The 22,443-nt window shown below is 42.0% G+C and overlaps 1 protein-coding gene across 2 annotated transcripts in view; it reads right to left on the bottom strand.

Moving 5' to 3' along the window:
• The window catches only part of pb (proboscipedia), a 548,713-nt gene that overhangs the window by 336,799 nt on the left and 189,471 nt on the right, over positions 1-22,443 (bottom strand). The gene's annotated exons all lie outside the window — the stretch shown is intronic.

Raw genomic sequence — 22,443 nt, 5'->3', positions numbered from 1 at the left:
CAGATATATTAAATAAAACCCTTAAAAATCGAGTTTTTATATCTCAGGCGTGAGGACAAATCCATATAATCAGCTTAATAAGAAAAAAACGCAAATATGTCGAATCCGAAACAGGAGTTGAAAAAAGCACTTGCTAATGCAGGTGCCGAATTTCCACCAACAGCAACGCCCAAACAGTTGCGCAAATTACTGGAGGACATTGTTGGGAAGAAATCATGGAGTATGCAAGATGATACTCCCAATTCGAAAGAAACTGACGATTCTGAAGAAATTGCCGATGCCGTGAACTTTAACTCTGCCGGCCGTAACACCACTGCCGTTAACGTCGACGCCGCTACTGCCAACACTGCTGCTCGCAATGCTTCTGACGCTCATATTGCCGAAAATAATGTGGCCACTAATGTTGCTAACAATAATATTGCCGTTCACAACGTTGCTGCCGTTCACAGCGTTGCTACAACCGACAGTTCCGCTTATAACTCCGCTTCCGCTAACCTACACCATGCCGTTAATGCTGTTAATACGGATGACAATGCCATTTGTTCTGCCGCTTTTGCCGCTCGCCCGCTCGATCTTGCTGCAGAAATACCAAATGTTAAGCAAGTGGCACCAAGGATAATCAACTTAGATGAAGACGTTGCAGATCTCAGAAAGCCAATATAGTTATTGTCGCTCATGAAGAAAATAGAAGAACTTGAGTGCCAGGTTGCACCTAAAAACATGCGTCGGCCAGATTTTGGTGAAATCGAGCATGCGCTCCCCAAATTTAATGGTGACGACGTAGCGTATTCAGTTAACTATTTCCTACGGGACCTCGAGGAAATATTAGACGCTACAGGTGCCGATGATAATTTTAGGTTGCTCGGCTCCTCGGGTTAACCGTAACGGCAAAGGTGTTCCTTACAACTACCACGGTGCTCAATTATGCTGCATTGCGGAAGGCATTAGTGGCTGAATTTGATATAGCAGTATCAAGACAGGAGGTTTACAAAATGCTTGCCCAAAGGCGATGGAGAAAGTGAGAAGAGTCCCTACACTGCTATATCTTGAACACGCAGACACTCGCAAAGCGTGCAAACATTACGGAAACTGAAGTAATCGATTTTATAATCGATGGTGTTGGTACTTCGGTTCCGAACATTCATATTTTGTTGAAGGCACGTACGCTAGACGAAATGAAGATGTTGATTGCAAGACATCAAAACAAATTCCTTTTAAATAACGTAATGGGAGTGAACCCGAGATTGTCATCAGCCGCAAACAGCCGAAAACAAATCAGAAATCTACTCGTGGCAAATCAAGAAACGAACAACCAGGATCATGCTTTCGAAAGTGCTCAAACCTAGGAAGGGTGTGGCTTTCGTATCTGATGATGCCGAATATAATGACGCTTTAGGAGCATTTAATTACGTAAGTTTAGCATTTAAGTTAGACAGGAAAACATTAGTAATATATTTTCTCTTTTTGACACCGGCAGCCCGGTTAGCTTTGTGCGGCGTCACTGGTCCCAAAAGAATTGGTAGCTGACCAAACCAATGGATCAATCACCCAATACAACGGGATTGGAGGGGAAAATTTATTAATTTTCAATAAAATTAAATGTGAGATTGAATTTAAAAATAAAATGCATGAAATTGAATTGAATATATTACCAAATAATAGCACGAATTTACCTCTTATTTTGGGACGTGATTTCCTCCAAATATTTAATATTCATTTGGAAAGTATTGTTAGGAAATATTCTAAGGAGAAATTGATGGAGTTAAGACACAAAGACAATAAGGCAAATTGTAAGTGGATCTAAAGCAGATGTTGCCGTTGTAAAGCCAATTAGACTTATTAGAAAGCTTGAACACATATGCGATGATGATGATTTTCGGGATTTTCAAAATTCTAGTGCTGTTGACGTTCCTGACGTATTCAGTGTCGACGTTTCTTGTGACGCAGTTCATATTGACATAAATCCAAAATTGTCTAGTACACAACTCGATGAGTTAAGTCGACTTGTTAATTAGCTTACCTTAACCCTGAAATAAATCCCGAACCATATAAGTATGAAATGAAGATACACTTAACTAACGACGTTCCTTTCCATTGCGCTGCCCGCGGACTTTCGTATGATGAGCGTGCACAAGTACAGACTATTATCGAGGAACTTAGACAAGAGGGGGTAATACAGCCCAGCTATTCTCCATATGCATCCGCTATTGTATTGGTGAAAAAGAAAAGTGGTCAAACACGAATGTGCGTAGATTATCGGGCATTAAATAAGATAACCGCCAGAGACAATTATCCCTTACCTCTCATTGAAGACTGTATCGAATATCTAGAAGATAAGAAGTTTTTCTCGGTGCTTCGGAAAATCATTATTTACATGGATGACATTCTTGTCCCCACTAAAAATTTCGACAAACAAAAAAAAAATTACTGCAGCTAGTATTAAAACGATTTTCCCTTCGAAGCTTGAAGCTTAACTTGGAAAAATGTAAGTTCTGTTATGGCGAGATCGACTATTTAGGATATACGGTGACGCGATTTGGAATCTTGCCGAATAACTCCCACATAAAAAGTATACAGAATTTTCCGATACCAACCAACCCAAAACAACTTCAAACGTGCCTTGGCCTGTTTTCGTACTTCCGACGGTTTGTGCCGTCTTTCTCTCAGATCGCTAAACCCCTGCAGAATCTGCTTAGGAGAAATTCGAATTTTGATTTTGGCGACAAATGCACTGATGCCTTTTACGAACTTAAGTACAGGCTTGTGAAGAGCCCAGTCCTGCTATATATAATCGGAAACGGGTAACTAAACACCACTGCGATGCTAGTAGCATCGGCTTCGAAGCCGTTCTTCTGCAGCGACAGGAGGACAACAAATTACACCCCATATCTTATTTTTCCAAAACCGCTTCGAGTGCTGAATCCAAATACCACAGTTTTGAACTTGAAACCCTCTCGATAATATACGCCCTTAGGAGGTTCAGACCCTACTTAGAGGGTATACAGTTTACTATAATAACAGATTGCAATTCCTTGACAATGACCCTAGAGAGAAGGCAACTTAGCTCTCGAATAGCTAGTTGGGTCCTTGAACTTCAAAACTATAACTATAGTATAGGGCATAGGAAAGGGGCCTCCATGCCATGTGGATGCATTGAGCAGAAGGGAGGTTGCTGTAATTATAAATACAAGTGATGTAGATTTCCAACTGCAGGTTGCTCAGGAGCGGGATGAGAACATCAAGGTAATACGAAGTCGATTGGAGAAGGAAGATTTAAGTTAGTACGAGTTTGTAGACGGAGTTGTGTACAAGACGAAATTAAATGACAAAAAGGCCCTTTATGTACCCATCGAGATGAAACAGAACGTTATACGTGCGATTCATGAGAAGTTAGGTCACCTGTCAGTAGACAAAACGGTGAATAAGCTGTGCCTCTACTACTGGTTCCCAAATATGAAGACGAAAGTGGAAAAGTTTATTGCGAACTGTCTGGAGTGTATTATGTATGCGAACCCCCCTCATGCCAGGGAGAGGACTTTGTACCCCATTCCTAAAATTCTGCTCCCATTCGACACTATCCATACTGACCACTTTGGCCCGTTACCATCCCTTAAGTCAAAGCGAAAACATATTCTTGTAGTTATTGACGCCTTTACGAAATTTGTCAAACTTTATCCGACTAACTCCACCAGCACACGAGAGTTTATCGCTTGCCTCGAAAAATATTTTAACTATTATAGTCGGCCAAGGCGGATCATAAGTGATAGAGGAACATGCTTCACTTCCTTGGAGTTTGGTTCCTTTCTCATGAAGAATAATATATGCCACACAAAGATTGCCGTTGTGTCTCCGCACACCAACGGTCAGGTTGAGAGAGTAAATAGGGTGTTGAAAACCATGTTAGGAAAGATGACGGATGAAGTGAACCATGATGACTGGGTTAGAAAATTACTTGAGGTACAATACGCCATTAAGAATTCTAAACATAGTACTTGTCGTAACTCGCCAAGCAGACTTTTGTTTGGAGTCGGACAAAGAGATGTCATAGTGGACGAGTTCACTGAGTTCTTTGAAGACAAAGTATGTCACGATGAGGAACGGGATTTGGAGAAAAAACGTAAGGAGGGTTCCGAGTTTATTACAGCCAAACAAAAGTACGATACCAAGCGATCTTCCAAAACTCACTCCACGACTAAGGTTTATAGTGTAGGTGAATACGTTGTCATAATATCGATACAACCGGTGGAGTTAACAAAAAACTGATACCACGATATAAAGTTCCATATGTGATTCACAAAGCACTGGGAAACGATAGATATGTAATTAGAGATATAAGTAACTGCCAACTGACTCAACTCTCATACGATGGGATAGTTGAAGGACATCGAATTCGAAAATGGCTGCAACCACCGGCAGAGTCTGCTGATGAACCAGAATGTGATCCGTTGGGGATCGAGGTCGATCCTTTGTCAGAATTGGCCGAGTTGTAAAGTACAGCACAGCAAATGCAACCCTGCTGATATTAACCAGCTGTATATGCTGATATATGCCAGAGTGAGTGAAGTGAAGTGAACGCGAAAATTTTGCTCGGCAATAAAGCACAAATAAAAGTGGTAAACACGCGAGGAAAAAAATTCCATCGGTGCAACGTAAGTTGGTATAGGCTGTATCTTTGTATACAGCCCGGTAAAAGACCAAACCTGCGCTGGTAAGCGAATCGATTTACATTTTAAAAAAGAGCGCGAAACTGTGACCCACATAATCAGCTGTGTGTGGTGGGTTTAGCGAGCCTTCTCTTCTCTTTGTATCCAATCCTTCGCTCCACAAGCGAGGCGAAGCTATATGCGTAAAAGCTTGCATCAAAATCGAAGCACGCTTTTGACTTCGCGAAGCTTCTCACCACAAGTGAGCTTTTCAAATAAGCTCTTTTAAATTAAACAAGCCTCTAGCTATAGGGTAAATGAGGCATATATAACATACCATAATATGATAAACACCTAATATTACCTAAAAATTTAAGTAAATTAATAAAATAAAATAAAATAAAATAAAGTAAAAACAACTAAAATTAGGTAAAATAAAGCGAAAAAATAAAACAAAAAATAAATAAAGAAATAAATAACCAAAAATATAACTAAATAAATTAAAATCATAAATATAATGAAAAATATAAGTACAAATATAACATAATAATAATATAACTGAAAAGAATAAGAAGAAGGGCAATATGAGAACGCCACCAATTGTCCCTGTTGAAATAAGCGAAGACAGTATGAACCCATTCGCCAGGAGGTCAAGACTTGCGCAGTCGCCTCCACGTTCCGCTCCACCCATTAGTGCTTCTTCGCAGAGATTGAGCGAATCAGAGCCAGGGGCGGAGGGCGGATCAGACGACGAAAATGCTTTCCAGTGCCTCGGAAAGCTCATTAAGGAGATGAAGGAGTTTGTAGGAAGTGGAAAACGCACCATTAACCAAAACCTTCGGGATTTGGTCAAGGCTATTGCGATCTCCTACGAGCAAGCCACGGATGCGCTCAAGAAGACGAGTAATTCTTGCTGGGAAGTGAAGCAGTCACAGACTACCCCATCTTTGGCACAAAGCGTGCAACAGAAATCTACAAAACGTGGCCGTGAGTGCGCATCCGGGGGTACGCCACCGCCGCAGGTGCGACCAAAGAAGAAAAAGAACGCGCAAAAGACCTTAGAAGTCGTGAACGCACCAACGAAGGAAGTAACAGAAGTAGTGAAAGAACCAGAAAAAGGAGGAGCTTGGGCGACGGTTAAAAAGCAAAAGCGCCCGAAGCAGAGACCAGCCCGCCCCGACGCAATCCTGATCAAAAGCTCAGGCGATTGCTCGTACGCGGATATCCTCAAAGCTGTTAAAAATGAAGAATAACTGAGAGAAATGAACACAATGGTTCGTAAGATCCGCAAGACTGCTAAAGGAGAACTCCTCTTCCAACTCAGTAGGCAGTCGGACAATGACACTGCAAAACTTGAAGCAGCTGTAGGACAAGCTCTCTCAGGGAAAGCCGATGTCAAGTCCCTCAAGGAGGAGTCTCTGTGCGAAATACGCGATATAGACGAAGTAACGACGGTTGAAGAGGTCTGCCAGGCGCTGAACACACAGCTTGCAGGCTTCAATGCTAAGCCGTCTTGTGTGCGATCCTTGCGCAAAGCGTACGGCGGTACGCAGACTGCGACTATGTCTTTACCCACCGAGTTAGTTCGGGAACTTACGAGAAGGGGTAAAGTCCGAATCGGATGGGTCATGTGCCGAGTCCGAGCAAAAGTTCAGCCGAAACGATGCTTTAACTGTCTCGAGTTCGGACACATAGCAAGAAACTGTGGCACCGAATCCAATCTCAAAGGCGTTTGCTTTAAGTGCGGGGGCCAAGGGCACGCGGCGAAATCATGCACTAACGCGCTTAAGTGCTTATTGTGCGCTAGAAGAGGGCTCAGCGGCACAGACCATCACACTGGTGGCTATAAGTGCCCAGTATATAAAGTAGCGGTCCAGAAACAAAGACCTTTATGAGATTATTGCAACTTAATCTTAACCATTGTGAAGCAGCCCAGGACCTTCTGGCACAAATAGTTGTGGAGTTGAAGATTGACTTAGCACCTCTTAGTGAGCCCTACAGAGCGAAGACTGCGAATTGGATACAAGACGAATTGAGCAAGACTGCTATTTGGTCCTGCAGACATAATCCTTATATGCGGAATTAATACTTAACGAACGAGGATTCGTATGCGGTAAGATTGATGGCATTTACGTTTACAGTTGCTATATACCACCTAGTACGCCGCTGGACGCGTTCGAAGAAATCGTCGGGAAAATAGCCATGGATGCGACGTTGCGGGAGAGTTTTGTCATCGCGGGAGACTTTAATGCATGGGCTATAGAGTGGGGCTCACAGAGAACATCTCCCAAAGGGAAGACTCTGCTCGAAGCATTTGCATGCCGTGATGTAGCGCTCCTTAACATGGGTGGGCAAAACACCTTCTTAAGAAATGGGTTCGGCTCCGTAATCGACATAACGTTTGTCAGCGCCAATCTCTACAGGTTGGCTAAGTGGAAAATCAGTGATTGCTATACCCAAAGCGATCACTCAGCGATTGTGGTGGACATCAACCTCGAGGGGGGAGGGCGGCCCACTATACAGCCACCCCTAAAAAACAGAGGTTGGAATATCAATACTTTCGACCCCAACATATTCAAGCTAATGTTGACAACAGTCGAACATAGAGGAAGTGCTAACGACATGGCGAATAAATTAATGGCGGATATTAGAGCAGCATGCGATGCGTCAATGACTAGAAAGCCCAAGCGCAAACAACATTGTTCCACATTTTGGTGGAACGAGCGCATACACTCCCTAAGGAGAGAGTGTATTCAGGCTAGGAGGCGCTATCAACGAGCCAGAGGGAGACCGGAATTTCTAGAGTGCAGAGCTACCTACAAAAGAGCGCGACTCGCACTTAAGAGAGCAATAAAAGATAGTAAGCGCGAATGCTTTCTCAAGCTTTGCGATGACGTCGAGAATGACCCTTGGGGCACAGCTTATAAATTGGTTTTTAAGAAATAGAAACACAAAGGAGAGGCGATGCCAACATGCCCCTCTTTTCTCAGAAACGTGGTAGATACTTTATTTCCCACGCAAAGGGAGCTAGTGTCTCCCACATCAGGCGTCGTACTATACTCATTTGACGAGGTTACCGTCGTCAAGGTCCTTCAAGCGGTGAATAGACTGCAAGACCGCAAGTCTCCTGGCCCAGACGGAGTACCAAACAGAGCACTCAAACTAGCTCTCACTTATAACACGCCAACATTTGCGGAACTATTTAATGCATGCTTGGCTGAGAGGACATTTCCTACAATATGGAAACGACAAAAGCTGGTCCTGCTGCCAAAGTTTGGTAAAAATACGGCGGAACCATCTAGCTACAGGCCCATTTGCCTGCTCGACTCCGCCGGTAAGGTTCTTGAGCGAGTCCTCTATAATCGACTCGAAAAAGAAATTGAAGATATGGGTGGTATTTCCGATAACCAGTTTGGGTTTAGGAAAGGAAGATCCACCATTCAAGCTGTGAACATGGCGAAGGAACTGGCCCAAGAAGCCATAAGTGGCACCAGATGGCTCGAAGGCTCTAAGGAATATTGCCTCATCGTTACTTTAGATGTAAAAAATGCCTTCAACACTGCCAATTTGGCAACAATTCTAGACACGCTGGAGCAGATAGGCATATCCCTTTACCTGCGTAGGATCATACGCAGCTACTTTGAAGGTAGAGTGCTGGAATATGAAACGGCTGCTGGAGTAGAAAAGCTTCACGTCACAGGCGGTGTTCCTCAAGGCTCCGTGCTCGGTCCACTGATTTGGAATATTATGTACGACGGAGTATTTCGACTCAAGGTACCCAATGGGGTGAAAATTATCGGCTTCGCGGACGATATCGCATTGGTAATCACCGCCAAGCACCTAGGCGAAATATGCGCCAAATCTAATACAAGCATAGCGATGGTTCAATCGTGGCTTACGAAAAATGGACTGCAGCTGGCGGAACAAAAAACAGAGGCTGTACTCATATCAAGTAGGAAAAGGGTGGAGCAGGTCACTATAAGAATCGGCCGCCATGACATCGACACGCTGCCTGCAATAAAATACTTGGGGGTTGTGATAGATAGGAGGTTGTCATTCAAATCCCACTTAGAGTATGCTAATGGAAAGGTAGCAAAAACCGTAGCAGCATTATTTAGGATAATGATAAATGCAAGAGGACCAAAGCAACGACGGCGTCAACTTCTGGCTGGCGTTGTAAAAAGCCAAATACTTTACGGGGCCCCTGTTTGGCATCAGGCCACGGAGTATAAATCATACTTCCGCGGGGTAAAGTCGACTTACCGCCTATGTGCACTACGCGTCTGTAGCGCCTTTAAAACTGTCTGTGACGACGCAGCACTAATCATCGCAGGAATGTGTCCTATAGACATATTAGCAAAAGAAGCAGCGACGATTTATCGGGATCAAAGCTCCCGTAACGGAGCACGAGAGCGAAGCGTGCAGAACTGGCAGATCAGGTGGAATGCCTCAACAAATGGTCGCTGGACACACCGATGTATACCAGATATTAATATATGGATATCTAGAAAGCACGGCGAGGTGGATTTCTACCTCACACAGTTTCTGAGTGGTCACGGCTGCTTTAAGGAATATTTGCACCGATTCAATCACGAGCCTAACAACATATGCGATCACTGCGGCGGCGATACAGTAGAAGATGTTTACCATGTATTTTTCGGGTGTCCTAGGTTCTATAGCTCGAGATGCAAACTGTGCAGAATATTTGGAGAGGATTACAGTCCTGAAACAATTGTTGGATGCATGCTACAAATCAAGGTAAAATGGTCAGCGGCGTGCGATGTAATAGCGGAAATAATGAAGTGTCTACGAAGTCTTGAAAGGCTACGGCGCAGCAGCGAACATTGAACAGTCGAGTTGTGTGGGTGGATAACAAATTGCTATGGTGGAGGGGATCGAGCTGAGCACGTATTGGATGCAAGGCCTCCGCACAATTAGCGGCGTGAGAATGATAAAATAAGAAAATACCGTAATATATGTAGGTAATGTAATAGCAAACCAGGCGACGGATTGGAGACAATGCCTCTTCAACCGTTCGAATACTGCCCCAGGTGAAGGAATAAAGCACGGATTGAAGACACGGCCTCTTCAACCGTGCGACCAAAAGCAGTCAACATACACGCAACGACAAACCTACGGATTGGAGACAAGGCCTCTCCAACCGTAGAAACAACGAGTATGAGGGTAAACGTCTCACATGTAATCAGAGTTTATACTCGGATTGGAGAGAAGACCTCTCCAACCGGTAGAAGTACGAGGAAAGTCCCGTTACGTATTGTGGAAAAAAAAAAACAAATGAAATGAAAAACGGAAAAACCTATTGAAATGAAAAACGGAAAAACCTATTGAAATAAAAAAAAAAAAAAATGTCTATTTATACATATATAATTTACTTACACGTATATACATATATAAAAAACAAAACCCTACAATGCAAGTAGTCGAAAGCACAAGCATGCCACAAGCACTATATGCGCAGTGTTTAAGGTAGGCTTGCAAATATTCGTAGAAGTGGTATGCGTCAAGCACATTCAGGTAGTAAGCAGGGCGTGTCAGTCCCAGCGTAAACCATACCGCGGCAATATCTAAGTACAGCAACGTGACCCCGACAGACGTAGAGCTTAGTGCTCAACCTACCTCCCGACGGAATACTTGACGGTAGTGCCGGGGGTAAATGGTACTCAGACGGTAGGAGGTTTAGTGCGGTTAAAGTCCCACACTGACTATGAGGCTTTCGATGCTTCCTCCTCGTAAAACAAAAAAAAAAAAATAATATTAACAAGAATGCATACCTGCATTCATAGAGAAGATGTACTAAAATATATTTACATAAAGCCGCGAATAACTCCTGGATATGAAGGGCGTCACTTATAAGTTTAAACCAACGAAGAACGATCTGGATAAAATTGGATAAGCTAAGCAAAAATTGACATAAACAGATATATTAAATAAAACCCTTAAAAAATCGAGTTTTTATATAAATAAAAAAATAAAATAAAACAATTTTAAGCACTTCCTTTATATAAGCCGTGTTTTTTTTACACGCGTATACGTTTACATTTGCGCGTGAAAAAAAACGCCTATCCTCGCTTAGATAATGCTTAGGAGACCCATCTAGCAGCAGTGGTTAAATAACTAGCTACAGCCTCAGCATGTACCGAAAAGCGGAGACACAACCCTCTGATGATCATAGGATATAACATATAGCTGAATCAGTTGCGATGAATTATGGACACACATAGAATACATAGAATTAATGTAGAGGGTGAAACATAAACACATATTTCAGTTACATCTGAGTATAATGTGTACTGAAATTTAGTAGGACAAAATTTATGCGCAGCAATTTCAGAGGTGTATTTAAAGTTTGTCGCTTAGCTGTCGATATAAAGTTTAAGTGTAAACGGATATACGCGTTTTAAAAGACACGGCTATTATTAGTCAATCAATTGCGCTCCACTTTTTTATATTTTTACTTCTCATAAATATTTTTGCAATTTCTATATAAAATTTTAAAAATGGAATTTAGTAAGAATATGTCTTTATATAAAGAATGTGCTTAACAATTTTTTATTTTATTTTTATTTTCTCCTTTTCTTACATTTTCTCAGTGTTTTAACCTATCTGTTAAGTTTTACCCTTGTAGCTCAATGAGAACTTACATAAAAATCAATCCCAAAATTCTCTCCGTTACGTTTGATTTTTCTAAATATCTCAGCCCGTGCGCCCCCTAGCGAAACTTTTTGTATTGTGTCATCGGCTGTTATCGACCTCTGAATTGAGCTCTAAATTTTTAGCCTCTGGCTCATCGAGAAGTTACTTAAAACCCGGTTTCAAATTTCCAAAGTGTTATCTAATTTTTTCGATCCGTGCGCTGCCTAACGGAATTTTTTCTCCTTTTGTTCCTTTGTCACGGTATCTTCACCTGTCTCTGAGGTTTCATGTTTGTAGCTCGATGAGAAATTACTTTAAAATCGATCTCAAAACACCAAATTTCCAAATCTTATCTAAGTATTCCGATCCGTGCGCCACCTAACGGATTTTTTTCCTTTTGTCGCATTGTCACGGTGTTCTAACCTATGTGCAAAGTTTCACGTTTGTAGCTCAATGAGAAGTTACTTAAAAATCGATTGCAAAATTTGTATGACGAGTCAACAAACATTCAACCGACTTAATATAAAGGAAGTAAGGAAAACAATGATGTGTACGCGGCAGTTTTACAAATTTTTTGAATGCATAAAATATACATTTTGTACTTGAAAGGGGGAGTGGGAGTTAGAATGGAAGCGGAGAAGGAGGTATGAAGTATTTGGTATATATATATATATACACATATGTAAATGCCATATATGAGGATATTTGGTGGGAGTGGATGTTGGAGTGGGAATGTTTAAATGGCCATGGGAGTGTGGGTAGGAGTAAGAGTGGGACTTGGAGAAAAATTTGAATTCTCTATATTTACGTAATTATTTTAAGGAGATGTCTAATGTTTGGTAAATAGATTCCACATATGAGGTAATTTAGGTGAAAGAGGTAGAGGGAGTGGGAGTTTGAGTGGGAAAGGATTTGATAGTAAGAGGTAGAAGTATAATTAGAAGGTTGTGGAGATAAAGAGAACAAGGTAAGGACTGGAATATGAAGGAGAAATGAAAGATTAGTAAAGCAACAGTTTATTTGATGATATAGAGAGTGATAGGGGGAAGGGAAGTCAACTTTTCAAATGAAGAGCAGGACAACGTCTGCCGGGTAGGCTAATTGTCTAATAAAAAATTTGAAACTTTTACTTGAAGAGAAAATGTACTTGCAGAACATATAGGGTTAAATTTGTAAAAGTAGAGCTAGGTTATTCGAAGTTAAAATGATATTTTTTAAATCAGGAAGTGTCTTGCAGAACAGGATGTTCACATAGAGTTTATTAACTCAGGCCTGTTTGAATTTTGTGTACAACACTCATAGTTTTTCGTCAATTGTTTTGGTTTTAAATGTCATTAGCTTCAGATGCAATTGAAATATGTGTTTATATTTCACCTCTACACTACCTCTATGTATTACCTCTAAAAATGGTGTATGTCCACTATTCACCGCAACCGATTCAGCTATAGGTTATACACTACAACAGAGGTTTGTGTCTCCGCTTTTCGGAGCAACATATTATGTAGCTAGTTATTTAACCACTGCCGCTATAGGGGACTCCTAAACATTATCTAAGTGAGGATATGCGTTTGTTTTACCTGCAAACTTAGACGCATATACGTGTAAAAAAATACGGCTATTATGTCATTTTCTGAAATAAAAAACGTTTATTTAAATAAACAAAATGTTTATAATGTGAAATATAAGATGAAAATATCCTAGAAATATAAAAGAAAAACTGGTATTGTGGGAAGAAGCAAGTTTTCTGGCAGGAGTGTGGTACGCGTATAATTGTTCGTGCCGGTATGGCACTGAATGGATGGGGTTTTTTAGCGCAGCTCCAGCAATATCTACAACGAATATTCGAACGAAATTTTCAAATTGGCACAGAGTTAAAAATTTAACCCCCCAAAATTGCTGGGTTAAATATTTACCGTTTCAACCCCGAGTTAACAGCTATCTCATCGGTTTGAAGGCAATTTATCTTTTCAACCCTTATGTCAATTTAAATCTAAGTTAAAAAGATAACCTGCTGTTCTGAAAGTGAGCTTTAGATATTAAAAAATATAAATAATTTTTAAATAAAAATTTTATTCAACATTGAAACAAAGGAATAACATAAAGAATGAAACAAATGGCCACAATAAATACAAATATTTTTTAAGAAACTTTCTTCCTTAGTTAAAAATTGAGGAAACAGTTTTGCAGACCCTCACTAGGGTAGGCACCTTGTCGTTAGTGTGAGGGCTTAGCCGAACTCCATAGCGCCCGACTATGAGGCGGAGCTGTTTAGGACTAACATCTACGCCGTTTCGCCTCATAGGAGGGCGGCGGGATGTCGGTGACCAAGAACTGCCAACCCCCTAATCCAGGGTGTTATGCGGACCGTGCCTATTGGACGATTTGCAGCCAGGGGATAAATTCGGCTGTATTCGAACGGAGCCTTCCCGATACTGGGCCACCTCGGGAAGTATTAATGGCCTTACCACAGCAAGGGGCGCTGCTGTGGCGGACGGTTCTTTCCCCGTATATAATACTGGACCGCTGAGCCCGCCTTGTCGGGCACGTGGTCGTACAACCAAGATGAACGACTCATTACCTGATTGTAATAAGGACGATGTAAAGAGGAGGACTGAGTCGCAATCCAAGGACGACAAATACGAATTAAGCGATGCGTCGGACTCGTGGAGTGAGAGTAGTGCTGATTCAATGAACTCCGTGTTGGAGAGCAGAGGAAGTAAAAGAGCTCTCTCGCAGTACCGTGCATCACTAAGAATTGTACAACGCTTGGGAGCAGTGGTCGACCCAACAGAAGTGTAGATCGAGCGCTTGGAATGGGCCCATGAAGCGGTAGAAGTAGGTCGAAGGCAGTTCAAAAGGTTTGCTGCGAGAAACCCTCGGTTCTGAAGCCGGTACGAGGAGGAAGAAGCGTCGAATGGCAGAATGAAGAGGCAACGTTCGGCCGAAGGCGACAAGCCTGCTTTCAAGAGGCAGAAAGGACCCAGTCCTAGAGCCGCAAGGCAGGGCAGTCGCATAGACAAGACAAGTAGGCCCAAAGCTGTAAGACAGATGGGCTCCAATAGCGAGGTAGCAGCTACCTAGCTGCTAGTCAGAGGGAAGTTCCAATTAAAGAAGTAGGAGATAAGCCAAAGGGAGATAACGCTAAGACTCCGGCTTTCTAGCAGGCGCTAAAGTGAGTTAGCGCTAAGACTCCGGCTTTCTCGCAGGTGCCAAAGGGAGATAACACTAAGACTCCTGCTTTTCCCGAGAAGATGAGTGATGTGGCAAAGCAGTCACTGACTGTGGCGCTGGTTGATCGTAGCAGTTCTTTCTGACAAATGACTACTGAAAGGTGGAGATCTGTGGAAAGGGAGCTTATGAGGTTAATGCTTAAGATGATGCGGGAACAACCAAGTAAGCCCCTTCCAACCTTTGATTCGGGGGATGGTATAATGGTGTGAAGATGATAGCGTGCGACAACATCGCGAGCTTGCGGTGGCTGGAGGAAGTGGTTCCAAACCTCCAAAGGCAAGGCACGAACGCGCGGTTTGAGGTGGTGGATAAAGCGCAAATCCCTACGGTACCAAAAGTTAAGGTATGGATACCATGCGTGATGAAGTCTGAGGATACACTGCGACTTCTGCAGAATCAGATTCCGAACATACCGACACAGGATTGGAAGGTACTTACTGTATCTCGGCTTACCGAGGATGGTCAGTTCTACATCTTCCAAATAAACAAGCAGGCGGAGGATATTTTGTACACGAAGCTTGGCAAAATGTCCTTTGGCACTGGCAAAATTTACATCCGACTCAGGAAAAGAAGTCCCGATGATAAAAACCCTAACACGCTAGAGGTGGGCGAAGTCGAAAAGGACCTCAAAAGCCTAAGGGAAAAAAGACAGGTGGAGAAGAGGACCAACCGCTAAATGGTGCTGTGACTCGCACAGAGGAACACCCGGCACAACAGTCACGAGAGGCTGAAGGGGGCCTCGAATACTCTAAACCAAAAGGGAAAGGGGAGGACGACGACGTCAAGACGAAGGTGCTGGAGGGGGACAAACAGCCCAATGGTGCTGCGAGTCCTACAGATAAACCTCCAACACAGTAAAGTGGCGTCGAGTGCACTCCTCCTAACCCTTGAGGAGGGTTCGTTTGACGTGGCGCTGATCCAGGAGCCGTGGCTCTCATCGGGAGGAAAGGTTTCTGGACTTAGCGCGCGCGGGTTTGGCGTTTACTACGCGCAAACGGAAGAACGGGTGCGAGCTGTAGTAATGGTAAGGAAACAGCTGCATTCCTATATGCTGCCTAATTACACCACTGAGGATCTCGTAGCGGTGGCCGTTCAGCAAAAGAATAAGCAGGCATTTATCCTGGCGTCCTGCTACATGGCCAATGTTGCGGAGGTTCCACCGATGGGGTGTAAAAGGTTAGTACAGGAGGAAGTACGCAAAGGGCGGTTGGTCATAGGCGCAGATGCAAATGCGCACCACAATACGTGGAGAGGAGCAGATACGAACGAGAGAGGCGAATCTCTGTTTTGTTACATCCTGCAAACCAATTTGCAGATAGCCAACAGGGGAAATGTCCCTACATATATTGGTCCAACATCCAACAATGTTCTGGATATTACATTGAGCTCCGAGCGTGATATATCAAGGTATGATTGGATGGTTCTTGATAGACCATCCTTCTCCGACCATGCATATATCAGCTTCAGCATCCCCCTAAAGAGGGTAGAGAAGGGAGGAACCTTTAGAAACCCTAGGTCAACGAACTGGACTAAATTCCAGAAACATGTAGAAACAAAACTGGGAAAACCCAAAGAGGTTGCTAATGTAGAGGAACTGGAGGAGTCGAATGAATTCCTAACAAGGACGCTTATGACTGCGTATAACAAAGCTTTCCCTCTAAGAAGATTCAGAGAAAAAGCAAAGCTGCCATTGTGGAGCAATGAGCTGAGTCTTCTAAGAAGACAGGTAAAAGAAATGTTTAAGCTCGCAAAGACCGCGGAAAGCGAAGCGCGTCGGGACGAGTACAGGGACCTACTGAGGATCTACAAGCGTGAAATTACCAGGGCGAAGAGAAAGTCATGGAACAGTTTCTGTACGGACATAGAGTGCTCCAGCGAAACAGCACGGTTTAAAAAAGTCCTAGCAAAGGGAAACATAGTCCAGAGACTAATAAAGAAAGAGAACGGGGAATGGTCAAGTAATAGTGAGGAATCCCTTGATGTGCTTCTCGATACACATTTCCCATCGGGAGACGGTTTAGAAGAGCCAGCAAACATCACTCACACTTCGATCACGGAGCTAGTAGTGCCGGGCTTGGTGACCGATACCAAGATCGAGTGGGCAGTGAAGACGTTTTCTAACTTTAAATCGCCGGGCCCAGATGGTATATTCCCGGCCATGCTACAAGTCTCAAGTAGGGTGGTCGTGGAATGGCTTAAAATAATATTCGATAGGTGCATAAGACTGAATCATGTACCGCACTCTTGGAGAACTGCTCGTGTAGCTTTTCTACCAAAGGCGGAGAAGATCGGTCACGTGTATCCCAAAGACTATAGACCCATTAGCTTAACATCATTTCTCAAAACCTTTTAGAGGCTGATAGATGTGTACATAAAGTCCAACGTGGATGAAAAGCTGCTTTCCACAACACAGCATGCGTACACCAAAGGCAAGTCGGTAGACACCGCATTGCATAGGGTTGTAATAAGCATAGATAAATCCCTGGAATATAAGGAATATGCTCTAGGAGTCTTCTTGGACATTGCCGGGGCTTTCAATAATGTTGCAAAATGGGCGATTATGGATGGTCTTAATTACATTAAAGTACATCCTGCCTTAATCAGATGGATCGGCTGCATGTTAAATTGCAGAAAGATTACATCATAATGGGGATTGTACGAGGCCACGAAATCAGTGGACAGGGGCACGCCGCAGGGACGAGGGTTATCACCTCTGCTGTGGACGCTGGTCATCAACCAACTGCTCAGGCAATTCGATGATGGACCCGTAAAACTTACGGCTTACGCAGATGACGTTGCAATTGTCATAAGTGGAAAGCGCCTTCCAACGATTAGTTCTTTGATGGATCGGGCGCTTCGGGATATTCATACCTGGGCATCTAATGTCGGATTGAAAGTCAATGCGAAGAAGATGGATATGGTCTTGTTTACAAAGAGGTACAAGGTCCCAAATTGGACCAGGCCTAAGTTAGGAGGGGTGACCTTACAGGAGAAACCTTGCACAAAATATCTAGGAATCATCCTAGACAGTAAGCTGTCATGGAAGCTCAACGTAGAGGAGAGGGTCAAGAAGGCCCTCTATGTATGTAAGAGAATGCTAGGGTGTACGTGGGGTCTATCGCCCTCTCTTTCTCATTGGGTTTTTACAGCGATTGTAAGCCCTATTCTATACTATGGAGTTCTTGTTTGGTGGAAAGCCACACAAAAAACAACATACCTCAAAAAATTAGAGGGGTATGCAGACTATCGATGCTTAGCATTACGGGAGCCCTGAAAACAACCCCGACGGCTGCACTGTATGCCATTCTGCACATCCCACCTGTAGACCTGGTAGCAAAGAACAAAGCGTTAACGACCGCAATCAAGCTCGGTGCTTCGGGGCAGCTTGAGCACCGGCCATATGGCTATAGTAGTATAGCGTCATCAATCACAAGACGAACAGACTACATGATTACCTATCTGCGCTTAGAGGGAGATCTTAAGGCCACAATAGAGGTGGACGGTTGGCGCAAGGGTGCGCAAATGGCGGACGAGGCGATACATGTGTACACAGATGGTTCCAAAGTAGTGGAAGGAGTAGGGTCTGCGATATACTGCGCTGATCCGGAAATAAGCAGATCCTACAGGCTGCCGGATTACTGTATCGTTTTTCAAGCGAAAATATTAGCCGTAACCAAAGCAGTAGAAACCCTGGAAGAGAATAGCTTAATCTGATTATGTGTAGGTCTTACAACCTTAGACTAACACAGTTGCTCCTATCATTAAAAAGAGAGGACTGTGGACTCATGACGGGTATTCTGACTGGACACTGCCTTCTGGCGTCACATGCCTTTAAATTAGGCTTGGTCATTGATAGCAGATGTAGGAAGTGCGGGTTGGAGGAGGAAACGATCGAGCAAGTTCTGTGCTCGTGCCCTGCACTTCACAGGCTAAGACTCCAGCTATTAGGAGTGATACAGCTGTCAGATCTAGCAGCAGCAAGTGGCTTAAGTCCTAGGAAGCTTCTAGTATTTGGCAAGAGGACGAAGTTATTTTATAACATAGGTCCTGGTTTTTGATAGGGTTTTTCAGTTTGTTCGTTAAAACAAACTTCTGGTAACACTACGGACTCAATCAGTCTATGTGAGGTCCTCATGGACCGGCCAGTTCAACCTACCTACCTACCTTGGCAGTAAATGTTTAACTAATATATTTTGCATGTTTACTGGATACTCTTTTTCTTTGCCGGTAGATCGAATGCAGAAGAGAGAGGCTGGGAGAAAAGTTGTTGCAAAATATTAGCTAGTTCCTGAAACTACAGAAATGCCTAAGAAAACCTTTTGTGGAGTTCTGTCCTTTAACTGAGCTACTCGTTCATTGTATTGTTGGCTTTTAATTTATTTCAATTGGAGTTTATATAAAGTTTGAGTTTGCAATCCTTTACCAACTGCTACGGTTTGAGAACGAAATAAGAAACTAAATAACTGAAAATGGCAGCAAAAGTTCAAAAATTATAAATTAAATATACCAAATCGCACTAATAATTTTTTTTTTAGCTCAAGTAGTTTCAGTAAAATTCTTGAAAGGTACACTGAAAAAATGGTGCTAATAAAATCAACAAGTCGGTTCTGTTGTTCTTGACTTAACGGAGATTCGGTGAAATTGATCGAATTATGGTTAACTCCACCGAGTTCTTTGTCAAGCGAAAAAGGTAGCTTAGTCATTTCAACAGAAGAGAAATTGTCGCTCTTAAGTTAACAAAATGCTGTAAACTTGATAGATTCCTAACCAATCCAACTGATTTTTCTGTTAACAAAACTGATCTCACTGGTCATTTTAACAGCGATAAACAGTCAATACATGAGCAAATTTCAAAGAGAATTTTAAACTCACTGCGCTCTCTAATTTTTACTTATGACGATGGTGCCACTTGTTAAAAAAAACATCAAAATTAGAAAACCACCAAATCGAAAAAACACAAAAAATGGGAAAACAACAAAAAACTAGTTTTTCAGTTATAATTACAAAACGAAAACCCCTTTTTTGAATTTATTGTGCAAAAAAATTATGAGATACCGGACACTTATTTATCGGGTACAATTTTGCAACTTCTCCTCCAAGCGAAATCAAAATTGCGCTCTCTTGTTGCAAAAGTTTTGTTTGAACGAACAGGATTTTTCCAAAGTTAGTAACATTTTGTTCAAGTTTTTACCAATTTTCGCTCACGCGAATGAATCTAATAACATAATAAAACAAGTAAGGAAGGCTAAGTTCGGGTGTAACCGAACATTACATACTCAGTTGAGAGCTATGGAGACAAAATAAGGGAAAATCACCATGTAGAAAAATGAAACTAGGGTAACCCTGGAATATGTTTGTATGACATGTGTATCAAATAGAAGGTATTAAAGAGTATTTTAAGAGGGAGTGGGCCATAGTCTATGGATGGACGCCATTTAAGGATATCGTCATAAAGGTGGACCAGGGCTGACTCTAGAATTTGTTTGTACGATATGGGTATCAAATGAAATGTGTTAATGAGTATTTTAAAAGGGAGTGGGCCTTAGTTCTATAGGTGGATTCTTTTTCGAGATATCGCCATACAGGTGGGCCAGGGGTGACTCTAGAATGCGTTTGTACAATATGGGTATCAAACGAAAGGTGTTAATGAGTATTTTAAAAGGGAGTGGGCCTTCGTTCTATGGGTGGACGCCTTTTCGAGATATCGCAATAATGGTGGACCAGGGGTGAGACTAAATTTTTTTTGTACGATATGGTTATCAAATGAAAGGTGTTAATGAGTATTTTTAAAGGGAGTGGGCTTTAGTTCTATAGGTGGACCCCTTTTCGAGATATCGCCGTAAAGGTGGACCAGGGGTGACACTAGAATTTGTTTGTACGATGCGGGTATCAAATGAAAGGTGTTAATGAGTATTTTAAAAGGGAGTGGGCCTTAGTTTCATTGGTGGACGCCTTTTCGAGATATCGCCATAAAGGTGGACCAGGGGTGACTCTAGAATTTGTTTCTACGATATGGGTATCAAATGAAAGGTGTTAATGAGTATTTTAAAAGGGAGTGGGCCTTAGTTCTATTGGTGGACGCCTTTTCGAGATACCGCCATAAAGGTGGACCAGGGGTGACTCTAGAATTTGTTTCTACGATATGGGTATAAAATGAATGGTGTTAATGAGTATTTTAAAAGGGAGTGGGCCTTAGTTCTAGTGGTGGACGCCTTTTCGAGATATCGCCGTAAGGGTGGAGCAGGGGTGACTCTAGAATTTGTTTCTACGATATGGGTATCAAATTAAAGGTATTAATGAGGGTTTTAAAAGGTAGTGGCCCTTAGTTGTATATGTGAAGGCGTTTTCGAGATATCGACCAAATTGTGGACCAGGGTGACCCAGAACATCATCTGTCACGTACCGCTAATTTATTTACATATGTAATATCACGGACAGTATTCCTGCCAAGATTCCAAGGGCTTTTGATTTCGCCCTGCAGAACTTTTTCATTTTCTTCTACTTAATATGGTAGGTGTCACACCCATTTTACAAAGGTTTTTTCTAAAGTTGAATTTTGCGTCAATAAACCAATCCAATTACCACGTTTCATCCCTTTTTTTGGTATTTGGTATAGAATTATGGCATTTTTTTGATTTTTCGTAATTTTCGATATCGAAAAATTGGGCGTGGTCATAGTCGGATTTCGGCCAATTTTATACCAATACAAAGTGAGTCCAGATAAGTACGTGGACTGAGTTTAGTAAATATATATCGATTTTTGCTCAATTTATCGTGTTAACCGCCGCGCAGAAGGACAGACAGTCAACTGTGTATAAAAACTGGGCGTGGCTTCAACCGATTTCGCCCTTTCTCACAGAAAATAGTTATCGTCCTAGAATCTAAGCCCTACCAAATTTCACAAGGATTGGTATAGTTTTGTTCGACTTATGGCATTAAAAGTATCCTAGACAAATTAAATGAAAAAGGGCGGAGCCACGCCCATTTTGAAATTTTCTTTTATTTTTGTATTTTGTTGCACCATATCATTACTGGAGTTGAATGGTGACATAATTTACTTATATACTGTAAAGATATTAAATTTTTTGTTAAAATTTGACATAAAAAAAATTTTTTTTTTAAGTGGGCGTGGTCGTTCTCCGATTTTGCTAATTCTTATAAAGCATATATATAGTAATAGGAGTAACGTTCCTGCCAAATTTCATCATGATATCTTCAACGACTGCCAAATTACAACTTGCAAAACTTTTAAATTACCTTCTTTCAAAAGTGGGCGGTGCCACGCCCATTGTCCAAAATTTTACCAATGTTCTCTTCTGCGTTATAAGTTCAACTCACCTACCAAGTTTCATCGCTTTATCTGTCTTTGGTAATGATATCGATATCGAAAAATTAGGCGTGGTAATGGTCCGATTTCGTTCATTTTAAATAGCAATCTGAGATAAGTGCCCAGGAACCTACATACCAAATTTCATCAAGATACCTCAAAATTTACTCAAGTTATCGTGTTGACGGACAGACGGACGGACGGACGGACATGGCTCAATCAAATTTTTTTTCGATACTGATGATTTTGATATATGGAAGTCTATATCTATCTCGATTCCTTTATACCTGTACAACCAACCGTTATCCAATCAAAGTTAATATACTATGTGAGCTCTGCTCAACTGAGTATAAAAACATCCCTTTTTATGTTGATGTTTCCGACAGCATTAAGGTTTGAGTTGTTTTGGAATCGTTTCAACTTAAAGTGTTACGAAAGTTAAACTTGCCGAATTACATGTAAAGTTACTCCAGTGGTAAATTACTTTCCTGCGATTTGATTCTTTACTTTTCTATAACTAACAGGTTTTCTATTTAAAATGTTATGTCAAACATTTATACTACAAGGTTTGTTCGAAACGATCAAGGG

This window comes from Eurosta solidaginis, chromosome 1 (genome assembly GCF_040869045.1).
Source record: "Eurosta solidaginis isolate ZX-2024a chromosome 1, ASM4086904v1, whole genome shotgun sequence".
NCBI classification, from domain to species: Eukaryota; Metazoa; Arthropoda; class Insecta; order Diptera; family Tephritidae; genus Eurosta; species Eurosta solidaginis.
The sequence above is the reverse complement of the archived record's forward strand: the minus strand, read 5'-3'. Positions and strand labels throughout refer to the sequence as shown.